A 12,595-nucleotide genomic window follows, 5' to 3' on the forward strand; every position below is an offset into this window, starting at 1 on the left:
AAGCAAGGACAGGGTGGTTCAAGCAACTAATTGCTTTCATAGAGATGGAACCAGGTTCAAATCAAGGGAGAATTCAATTCTTCAGCAGAATACTTCACCTTAATTATAGCTCGTAACAAGAGACAGCCAGAATCTAAATATATGGATGCTCTCCCTCTACAGCACCCACCACTCCTCACAGAATGGGTAAAAATTGACAGCTTTTATATTAAGAAACAAATCCCAAAATGTAGCTCCATCTCACATCTTCCTGCAATCCCACTCAGAGGTGGCTCAGGCACATCCTAAAATTATGTATCTGTAGCTTTCTCTGCATGAAGCATCTCTGTACAACAAAGATCACACAAACGTAGAGAAGATGTGTAGAACAAACCCATTTTCAGTCTCCTTGAGTGAAATATCTACTTTTTCTTGCATTACACAGATACCCAGCCACTAACTGAAGACAATTTTATAGACAAAAAAAAAATTATTTTTCAAGCAGCACCCACAAAGAAACAAGCAACTATTTTTTACATATTCTTCTAAACTGAATTCCCCAAAGCTTACAGAGTTTTTATAGAATTATCTCCTTTTCAGTTGTTCATACAGACAGATATATGTGGTTTGCTAACAAACAAGTTTTACCACTTAATTTTTAATACATTAAATAGATGTAGTTAAACTAAAAATTTTCATATATGACATAGAATCAAGAGATGATATATTCGTAGGAACAGCAATATCGGAAACAAACTGTCAATTTCTGCATTTTTGGAACTCTGCTGGTGTCTCTACTCCAGCTACAACAGCCTGGATTCCTCTGAGAATCTGCATTCTCCAGCCATTCACCAGGGAAATACCATGCAGAAGTACTGATAACAATGGAAATAATATGCTAAAGCTATCCCCTCACAAAATCAATACATCTGAATTAATAGATTCAAATGCTTTCAGACTCCAAGTTATACTGGAAAAATGTAAACACTAACTTCACCTCCAACTATGCACCCACCCCTTTGGCACTTATCCCTTGCTGTTATTTCCATGGGAGCCCATCAGGTCTCTGCAGGTTCAGCAGGGAAATGGCTTTGGATACAACATAAAACAAGAAGGTGAACTCAGCTCATCCCTACCTTAGAAAGGGAAGCATATTTAGAATTTAAGGACCACCGCAGGAGTGAGCACATTTGTATCTTTTTGAGCTTCTGACTAGTTACTACAGTTTGAATATCAACAACTGCTGGTACCTGATCATTGTTCCAGATGCACTGGAAGCCCATGTCCTCTTGGCTCACTGCACATGTGCCTCCTCTTCAAGTCACAGAAATCAAGCTGTCCTCAGAAGCTGCACCATGGGTAGTGTTTAGGCCAGTCCAGCACTGAATTCTTCTCTCTAGAAATAACAAGGAAGCTCAGAATCCTGCTGAAGTGTATTGAAAAAATGCTCCCAAGATCAACCCAACACATCCCCTCAGCACATCGTGATGTTACGTGGCACATTTGAAGGCAGCAGAGAACATCCAAAATTAAGTATGCACTTTCAAAAAAGAGCTGGGAGTAGAAAAATACCTCAACATATTTAGTACATCCTTTCTTAGTACAGGCACACACTCTATAATCCTTTTATGGTACAATTTTAATCTAAATTAAGCAACTGGCTCCAGTAAAAGAGCTCAGAGCTTTCCACATTACAAAATTACATCAGGATTGGATTAGCCTGTAAAATAACATACTTCAAGGTAATCTATTAATGATATTTTACACTTAATTTTATACTCAAACGCCAAGCTATTTGTTTTCCTAATTTTAAGCAAATTTTAGGAAAAGCATAACTTGCTTCAGTCCTCCTACGTACATACAACTCAAAATATCATTATTCCTGTTACTACAGAATCCTGCAAGGAGAAAAACAACAACTACTGAGACTCCCAGTCCTGAGCCCACTGAACTTTTTCCACCCCCACTCCCCTCTCCCCCCCAAATTTAACAGGCTGCAAGACTTAGCCCAGCTCTACATAAAATTAACGATAAATCAACACCTTGAAATTACAGAACTTTAATGCAAACATGAAACAACCTGGTTTTAAGAGTTTCTCTCTACCCACACATATGGTTTTCTTCATATCCTTCAGCATCCTTCAGACACAACTAAGCCACCACAACACTGAGGAAGAGGGCAGCACAGTGTCCTGACAGAATTAAGAGACTTGAGACAAAAAAATCCATGTGGCACCACCTGCATCATGTTCTGCACCACAATTCAGCTGCTCTCAAGGCCACTCCTAATGTTTGGGAAGTTCAGCACATTCCTAATTTTTTGCTGAAGGGCCAATTGTATTTGAGAAAAATACTAAGTTTTGTCACCACTGTAATTTCACTTTCTATCTCTCCTTATCTTTGCTGGTTTGCCACCAAAACAGGACAGGTAATTCCACATTTCCAATAAGGAAAAGCTTGTGAGGTCTGGGTCAGGCTACATTCAGAGGCTCTATTTGGGCAACAGGAGGATGATGATATAGCAATATTCTTGAACAGGAAAGTACCAGTTTGCAGCCTCTGTGGCCTCAAAACAGGCCTGCATTAACTATTTTAATTACAGAACAATTTCAAAAGAAAATCTAAAGTAAACACACATGTATCTCAACAGTTTTATTAGACAAACCTTAGAGTTTATAATTTATGTATTAAAAATGTACATATTTGCCTTTATTCACAAGAAAATTACATGGTTCTACTAAATCAATTTAAAAAGCCTCAAAAGGCAGTAATTATAATTTTTCCCATTATTTTAAGACAGGAAATGGTACATGTAAACACAAGGTTTATTTTCTTGCTTAAGGAAACATATACTCTAAGCAATACTACAGATGAAACAATATTAAGATTGAAAGAATCAAAACCACACAAAATAGGAAAAAACGCACTGGAATACCTTATCCTTGTAAACACAAATCATATACATGTACAGGAGACAGCAGAGAAAATTGGAGAGATGTTCATAAAGAACATGAGACACCAGATGCCCAAAGTTGGCCAAATGCCACTGGAATAAATTACCATGTTTCACATGAAAAAAAAATACAGGTTTTAAGGACAGGTTTGAAACCACCATTTATAACTGGCAGCCAAGGTGGGAATGGTCAGTGCCTAAATGGGAAGGAACTTGTGGGGCTGGAGGACTTTCAGCACCACACAAGTTCAGTTCTTCCTGCAGTTCCATTTACCACCACCTTTTATAGCCTTCAATTGGTTTTAGCACTTGCTTCCCACATCCAACCTGAAAGATTTCATGCCTCTATAATCCAGTCCAGAAGCCAGCATGGTGTGTGGCAGCTTCAAGCTCTTAAAGATGCATAAAAGCACTTACTCATTGGGTAAAAATTGCCAATGTGAACAGGACAGACCCGAAAGCCAAACAAATACAGAAATCACTCCCACTGGGAACAGGGGTACAAACACACCTACTGATTGAATTTTCTTTCTCTTTCTTAACATAAACATCATGGACCCAAAGAATTCTTTCAATCTAGTATTTCTCATCCTACCAAAATACCAGCAGAATTCCGAGTATTTGGATTCAAGTGCAAACCCCTGCAGATGGATTTTTGCTAAACAAAGTGAACAAACACAACATTATTTGCTTCAAAATTCTTCTACTTGTGGTGAAAGCCAAGCTGTGCTGAAATCAATAGGACTGTTGGCATTGTTTTCCACTGAGCTGGAATTTCATTTCCTGTACCCCACTTCAGCTCTGCTAAAAAGCACTAGAACAGAGTTTTGACCTTTCACAACAACATCTACAGCTCAAAATAAAGCGTTTTGTGCAAAATAAATACTTACAGGGCAGGTTATGTAAACAGCATGAAAGCAGCAGCTGTGGCTGGTTTCTTCAGAGAGAAAACTTTGCCCCCAGCCTGGCTGCTCTGGATTAATGATGTTCCTGTTCCATACCATGGCTCCAAAGCCTTGGGAAGTCCCTGTCCCAGCCCAGCAAGGTGGAAAGGTTTGTTATTTTAACTGCTAGTTGATAACAGCTTATCAGCAAGTTTTCAAAGGTTAAGCTCAACACACATGCATGGCAAAAGTGCAAGGAAAGGACAAGGGAAATGTTGAATTAGTGCTCCCTCTCCTCCTGCAGCAAGAGACAGAACTCTCTCATACTCCATGTCCTGCAGCAGTGCCAGCAAAGAAACTTGAACCAAACCTTCTGTTTGAACTGAAAACGTCTGAGAACCCAACAATAGTGCCTTCTTTCAAAGGAGGAGCTTGCTTTGCCTGCTGCATTCCCACTGGCTGCCACACGGGATGGAAAAGCTAACCAAAATCTTTAAGTTTGGTCCTTAAATACGAGGCAGTTTTATTACTGCTGCCAAATTTATCACTGACATCAAGCTCCATGACAACTCACTGGAAAACAAAAACAAAATGAAATCTTCAATTTAGGGCATGCTATGATTTTTATTTCTATCCCAATCATGTTACTGAACTATAAAGGGCTGATGCAACCTTAAACCAGAAAAAAAAAGCACCCAGTTACAGACTCATTACTAATTCATCCTGGCTGAAGCTGCATACCAGCAGCTGCTGCCTCTCTCAATTAACAGCAAATATTGAACAGTATTGTCATTTAACGGTGTTTACTGCCTGCTGCCCTGTCCACTGCCGCATTTTCAAATGCTCTGGCACAATTTAAAGCATCAACACTAATAAACAGAGCTTAGTTTAACCCCTTATGTATCACAGCAGAAGTGTTTTAACTTGTTCCTACATTCATTAGGTGCTTGGCAGAAGCTGAAGGCCAAGGATGCAAGGTGCCACCAAAATGGGATTTGTAATTCAGAGGCCCACAAGGTGCTTGGCTTCTGCAGAGAGCTGAACACAAGTGTGAAAAGTGATGGGAGCAACTCCAGCAGAGCAGCTCTTTAGGAATTATTGCCAAAAAGTTGAAACAAAAGACAAAAAAAGGAGGAGACTACACATTCAGCCTCTGCCGTTGAAAATCTAGAACTATAAAAACCCAAAACAAATGGGGTAAAAAACTAAAAACAAAGCCATTCTTCAGGGAGAGCATATCAAAGTTGTGATTCCTGACAACCCCCATCTCTGTACAGGGGAGTAAAAAGAGCCCAAATTTGGACCTCCCTTCTCTCTACTGTGCCCACAGCTGGGTCAGAAGTAAATGATTATACAAACAGTGCAGCCAGAGCAAGCACACTGCCTCCACAGGCACCTCCGGGCCCTACTTGCTCCATGGTGTCAAGTTTGCTGGAAGCCACTGCTGTGTAAGAGACTGCACAGATTCTACATTTCATTTCCACACTGTGCTCCCAGCACATCAGCAGGAGGAAGCATCTCCAGGCTCTCCTAGGAGCCCACTGCCAGCTGGGCCAGGGCCAATATGGGGATACCAAAGACCTGGAGAAGGGAGGGGATGCTGGACCAGCCCAGCTCAACAGCAAGGTGCACATGGCAATTTAGATACTACAGGAAAAGATCAAACAGCTTCTGTACTGCATTTATTAGAGTAGAAGCTAGGATAATGTCATTTCAGCTGATCCTGAAATTGGGAGAATTCAGTTATTTCTACCCTTTCTGCAGAGGGAACAAAGCATGGGAACCCCAAAGAGTGATGCTCTGAGGACTTATCAAATACACGAGGAAATGGCTTGGAAAATTGGGCAGATAAATGTAGGCCCAGGCTCTGGCCAGGGCCCTCTGTGAACATACTTTCCTCAGGTTAGCATCTGGCTGCAAGTCCCCTCATTTTCTCAGGTCCCTCTGTCTGTAGCCTGTGCAACTCCAACAGCCAGCCTGGTTTGCTGGGAGGATTCCTTCCCTCTAGGTTCCCCCAGCACCTTTGTGTCCATGGGTTCTGAGGTCTCATATATCAGGTGATATGACTAATACCTGCCATCTGCTCATTGTTACCTTCCCTCTCCTTTGCTGAAGAGGAGTCAGCACTAAAGTGCTCGTTCTACTCAATCTATTTTAGGAGCGTGGGCTTTCAGCATCCATGCAGCATTGCTTTAAGCTAGCAAACTTAAATCAAAGAAGTAGACCATGCTCTGGAAGGGAAAATTGAGCACTGGTTCTGTAAAAGTCTCTGGCAAAGTTCAGGAACAACACTCTTTTTGTAAAAGTTATCTGCACTCCAGCATGCCCAGGGAACAGAGCTATTGCCCAGGTTTCACTCCAAGCCACAAAGCAGGGGCAGATGAGATGCAGGCTTTGGGAAGCATCCCACTGCTCTCCATGGAGACCAAGTCAGCCAACACAGCTTGGAGCATCAACAGGCAATGTGCTGCAGCATTGGGTTATTCCCTGCTTCCAGCAGTGAGGAGCTCCTACACAATCACACCACAGAACAGACCAGGGAACAGAAACAGGTACCAATAACTCAGGGCACATCTCTGCCCATCAGACTGGAGGGAAACCTCAACTCAAGCTCAACAAAAGCATTGAATCTACCAACAGTTGCTCCCCATATGTCATGGCCAAGGGAAAAAAGCAAACTGGGGACACAAAGGAAAGATGGGGAGAGAGGCCAGTGGAGAATAATTTGATTTCACTGTAATTCTTAGAGGAGCTGTGTCAAAATGCAAAGAGAAAAATCATCATGGTGTAGGAGGCTGAAAGATTTGCGATGGAGCAGTGAGGAGTCTCTGGCCCCATAAATGTTTAATTTGAGCAAAGCAGCAGATAAGTAGTAAGCACAGTTTTGCTGCTGTTGCTGAACTGCACACTCCTGCTTTGATTTTTAGATGACACACAGTGAGAATGCAAGTATAAAAATAAAATAGGAGAAAAGCACCAGGGAGTTTTTCATACCTGACAGTACAGACAGCTGCACAAGCCAGCCCTACACTCGGTTCCTTTCCTTCTCTCTGCTCTGGGCAGAAGCACCAGGGTGAGCAGCACACAGGGAGCTCTGGAGTGTTCCCAACTCTCAATTTCACAGCTCTGCCAGCCCAACACAGTGCAGGGGATAACAAGAGCTACTGCACCACACCTGAGGAAGCAGCCAGGGCTGCAGATCACTGATAAAAAGGCACCATGCTGCCTGCTAAGAACACTGTGAAACTGGAGAACTACAGAAGGAAGATGCACATAGAAACACAGAAGAAAATGGATCCCCAGATCCATTTCTGCTAGGAGCAGAAAAAGGACCCACCTGGAGCTGTTCCTCTTGCAAAACTATCCCTACAAGGACTGAGTTTCTCCCTGTGCTCCTTTCCTAGCAAATTAAATTTATCAGTAAGGATCATTCTTTCCCCACCACTTCCTTGAGTTACTCCCATCCCATTCAAAACAGTAAGCTCAAATTGGTTAGATAAATCCTGAAGAAAAGTTGCTAAATAGTGTTTCTTCCTGCCTAAAATGCAAGTAGAGTCTGAAAAAGAAATTAATGCATTCCATGACCCTGTGAGATCTCCAGCTCCACTCTTCTTCCCTTTCCTGTTCTTTACTTCCCTTAGATTGCCACCTGGTCACCATTATCTGTTTCTTTCCCCTTCACCATCAGAGAGAAGTCTATTTCCTTTCCCTACTTAAATCTTTCTCATCTCAAACTTCACTCTTTTTCCTGTGTTTATATCCACTTGCTGAAATTCAAGCAACTCCTCTGCTACCTCCACCAGCATATCTAGTCTTCCTCCCAGTCTGAAATCCTAAAGAGAAATGTAGCTTCACTAAAACCAAGCATGAAGGTTCAATTAGACCCAGATTTTACCCCAGCAGCATAACTGATTTATTGGAATTATGTCATTTATCCCACAGCCAGCTATGCCCAAGAACTCCCTGGACAAGCTCAGAATGAGAACAGGAAACCCTCTGGCTTAGTCTTCCTCATGGCCAGTAGGAGAGCCTCATCCAGCTGCACACACTGGTAAGATAGGGAATAGTGCATGACAAATGCTACTGAAATCTGTCCAGCCTCTGGAAAACCTCCACACAACAAGTGAAGGTCATCCAAGAGTACAGATTTTCTCTTTCAAAAGCAAGAACAGATTTAAAAACACATACACTCTATACAATGGTATTCATATATTTTGCCCTCTCCTCAAAGTTGGGAGTGTATTTGAGGAAGTGACCATGAGATACAACTCCAACAACTAGTTTTCTGTTTGTAAAAAAAATTAGGAAGAAACAGAAACCACAGCACAGCTCTGATTAACCTCCAAGGACACAACTGCTCGTTGCAGGTACCAACACATCAGAAGTCTCTTTTTCTCTGTATTTAGCTGCTGGGGAAAACCTTGCAATGCCAGGACAGCACCCTGGACTCTTCCACACACACCTGACACAGGAAGGTATCACCTCTGATAAAGCAGGACCTCAGTTGTCACTGCTGGCTGCTCTGGATTTTCACCTTCCCAAAAGCTGATGTCACGGCATTTCTCCTTGCAAAACAATGACCTTTGCAGGTCTCTGGAGAAAGAAGCCAAATCCAACACAAAAAAGATACAGATGACAAGGAAAATGCTGATGTGTGCTGCTACTCAAATGACAGAAAGCATTAAACACTTACACTGACACATTATGATATGATTCTACTGTAACTGAAATCTCCTGTGACACAACCATGTCATTTTTATTTCTGAGAAACTCACTCTGAATATACAAGGTAGATGGCACTGAGAAAGGGAAGCAGCTCCGTCTCTAACCAAACACTGACCTCATCCTGGTATGGTACCAAGGCTGCAGAAGGGACAACACTCCAAGGAAGCAGCTCTAGGACAAACTCACAGAACATCTCAGGAGTCTCAGCCAGTCATGCTTTATGCCAGGGAGGCTCTCTCCTTACCAGGACCGAGGTGACACAGATACTCCCCAACCAGGACCCTCTCCCTCAGAGGAAAGCACAGACACATTAAATAGCTTAAGCCATAAAAAAAACATCAAAACCTTCTTCCAGCCTCATCAGAGCTGCATTTTACATCTTGCTTCTCACTGGAGAGCAAAAAGGAAACTTTCCTCACCTCCACTGACAGCAGTAGCTCCATCCCTCCAGGACAGAACCAGCTGTAAATATTGGCTGGAAATACATATTCCCACTGAGGACTGGCACCTGTCTCTAATTGCTGGCAGCAGGGGGGCCAGGGGAGTCTCTCTTGTGCCAAACAGCAGACAAAACAAACCAAAGAAAAAAATAATTCCATGTGCATATACTGCAATCCATGAACCTACACAGCATTGATGGGGCCACTACATCTGTGTTTAGACTGAAATGAAAACATTTTAGAACACCTATACTAAACTAAACTGCAAAAGCTGCATATAAGCAAAATGACTGAAAAGATGCTGCACCCTTTTTGTGGTAGATCCAAGGTGAGGAAAGGCCACAAGGGTATGTGACCAGACCATCAGAGATAGATCACAGGCCTGCAGACTTGGACGTGAACAGTGGTCCTAGCAGAGATTTTTCCATGAGTATTATAACACTAACACAGTTCATTCCATAAATACAACCTCAGCTTGCTAGAAATGCTTTTCTGACTGAGCACAGTAAAGAAAACACACACTGTGAGCAGAAGACCCAGGTTAATCAATCTTCTCTGTGTGTGTATGTATAGTTCAGCCACATCAGTAGAGACTGTAAGAGATCTTTCTCCATTTTCTTCAACCAGAAAAAGTTCAGGCGTTCATTTAAGTTTTTCTCAAGAAATTCTTTACACAGGCTGATCAATAAACCAAGGTTTGGGAAAAAACAGACAACTATTAGAATTTTACTGTGGGACAGTATTCTCTACTCCTACCAGGTGGCTGTGTAAGCTGGGTTGCAAACCTGAAGGTCAAAGCTACATGCTGACATGGATTTGTTGACTGACACCAGGAAAACCAAGAAAATAGTAAAAGGAGCACATAGGAAGAAGGCCAAAATACTACTCAGTACGTCTTGTGAAGACTAGACAAAAGTTCATGCAGGAGGAAATTTCTGCCTGCAATACAAATGTGAACTATTCACTGAGAAACAGCCCAGTTCACCTGCTGAGTACCTGCCAGCCATTCTGTAGGAAGACAGGATGAATTTAAAACCTGGCAACTTAAGGCTGAAGAGATGGAGAGCAATAGCAGGTGGCCTTTGATATCAAGGTCTTTGCTATTGCAGCTTCAGTACCTTCTCTTGCTCCAGGCAATCACTTGATCTCACATGATTCCCAGAAAGACCAAATTCTACTTAAGAGGTTGCAACAAAGCTCAGGAAACATTTTCTCTCAAAAGACATCTTGGGAAACTGAAGCAATCAGAATGATGAGGCTTTTTGCTCCTGCCAAGTGCCTGAGGTAGCAAAAGTAATCAAAATAAAGGGACAAAAAAAGATTCTGACTGTAGATGGTCAGTATCTAATACAGGGATGATATTTCAGGGTCGGATTTTGTGAATATAATCATCTGAAATGACAAGAAGAACAATTTCCTTTAGCACATGAAAGGAGCTTGCAGAGAAGAAAAGAACACTTAAAGGTCCTTTCTGCCTCCCCTCTGGGTTTGCCTTTACTCTCCTCTGTAACAAACAGGTTGACCAAACTTTTTTCTTCCCACATGCTCTGTCGGGAGGGAAGCACTGCAGACACTGGCACGTTGCTCTCAGTAGTTTAAAAGCAAATGTGTTGCATAGATAATGAATCTCAGCTACTCAGGAAGATGTGTATTTCAACATGAAAACCATAGAAACTAATCCTGATGGTGCAAAATATCAACCAGGGAGAGTGACAGAAGAGACTGTATTTTTACCCAAGTGTGAGAACAGTTTCTCTTGCTCCAGACACATCATGAGTTCAGAATGGGTAGAAGTCTGTTCTCTAGGCCTTGCAGTATCTCCTGAAAGCCTAAACACACTGGTCCATCCTCTTGAGGTCACCACAAAGACAGGCAAAGGGCAGGACAGAACAATTAAATGAACTGCTCAGGAGTATTGCATTCAACACTCTCTTGGCCAAGGGAATAATGGAATGAGGTATGGAGGGTTCTGAAGCCAGACTGCTGAGAGGAGATTAAAGATAAAGCACTATCAGAAATTAGTCCTGAAGATCAATCCCCAAGCACAATGCTGAGTTAGCTCCTTACAAAGAAGAGCATAGCAGTACATCTTCTCCTTTAGCTAGCAGCCCATTTCTTCACAGGTCCCTTATTGATGGTCCTCTTGGACTAGAAGGCTATCAGCCAGAAAAATAGAAAGGTTCCTGGCTGTGGCTACTGGGCAGACAGCCTGCACAGCTGCATATGGGGCTGTTGGCTAACACCACAATACCTTCTCATTCCTCCCAGTTGTCCTGTTATCTTGGACTTCCAAAAGAGACTAGAAATTCTGCTTCCCAGTACTTCCCAGTGAACCACCATGGGGTGCTGCAGAGAGAAGGGTAAAGATTGCTCTCACACAATCCCTGTCAAGGTCCTGGTCCTTCAATATGCTGCTCAGAAATGTTACTGCTACTGCAGTGTCACAATCCAACACCTCAAGACATGAAAGGAGAGAAACATACCTTAGGTAAAAGTGGGAAAGGTATATTTAAAAAGTACCTTATGCCACTCCTCCAAACATTTAAGTATGAGCTAGACAGTGAAAGGGGTTTACTGGAGCTTCTGAGCTGCTGTGCCCTCCCTGCTTCCAGCACCAGGCAAGCAAAGCCATGGTATGAGGGTCAAACTCCTGCATGGCCAGTGTAGCACAGTTTGGTGTGATTTGTTTGGAGAGATATGACTCAAAATGGCTCAAACATCAGGTTTAAAAGCATAGAAAAAGCCTTTCCTGACAAACATGCAGGTCAAAGAAAATCCCATATTCCTTTGACCTCCATGTCTTACTGCAAATATCCATGTAGCTTGGGTTTGTTTTTTTTCTTTAAAAAAAAAGCACCAGAAAGAATGAAAATCTTTCCTAATGCACTTATATGCAACATTAATCTATTTTCACTGGTAACTGCTATTCACCCTTCTTCCATTCCAAATTCTGATACTCTCCCCTCTCGCCACCCAGACTGAGAGCTGACACGTCCCTCACCCCTTCTTCCCCTCTTGTTGAAACCTTATTTCCACTGCTCTAATAGTTCTTGACTTAACTGGGACAAGGAAAATTATTCTGGGCTTCTCTGTCCTAGCAGTTAGTCTATTCTGTATTAACCATCCAGAGCACTGCAAAATCATACTGAAGCCCCAGGCAACCATTCTAACGCTTCCTTAAATTCCTGCTTTAATCAAATTGCCCATTTTTACTGGACAGCTCTCTCTCTCTCTCTCTCTCTCTATATATATATATTAACTTTTTATATAAAAATCTCTCAGTGTTAAGAAAACTCAGAAAAGCCCATTTAACAGCATTCATTCCAAGAGCTCACAATAAGCTCAGTTTCTACCCAACTTTAAAACAGAGCTATTCCTTATGCAAGATGGATTTTTTTGTCCATCCTTTTAAGCAAGATGCAAAAGCATTTATCACACTTAAGAACAGAAACTTCAGTAAATATTACACATGAATGAAATGTATAATTGCATCCACTAGTTTAGGCATGGAGCTGAAAGGCCTGGCTTTCAAAAGCTGCCTACACAATGGCTCCCTTGGCCTATTTTAATCTAAACTATCACATTCAGCTACCCAAGCCAAAGGAGAGAAATTT

General features: G+C 42.0%; 1 protein-coding gene across 4 annotated transcripts in view; it reads right to left on the reverse strand.

Annotated features, from left to right (window-relative positions):
• MAP3K13 (mitogen-activated protein kinase kinase kinase 13) overlaps positions 1 to 12,595 on the reverse strand; it is a 68,894-nt gene that overhangs the window by 41,431 nt on the left and 14,868 nt on the right. For all 4 annotated transcript variants that reach the window (XM_021537182.2, XM_021537185.2, XM_021537183.3 and 1 more), the window contains one exon: positions 1,230 to 1,375. The gene's annotated coding sequence lies outside the window, so the exon portion shown is untranslated. The remainder of the gene's footprint in view (positions 1 to 1,229; positions 1,376 to 12,595) is intronic.

Source organism: Lonchura striata, chromosome 10 (genome assembly GCF_046129695.1).
Source record: "Lonchura striata isolate bLonStr1 chromosome 10, bLonStr1.mat, whole genome shotgun sequence".
In the NCBI taxonomy this organism is placed as follows: Eukaryota; Metazoa; Chordata; class Aves; order Passeriformes; family Estrildidae; genus Lonchura; species Lonchura striata.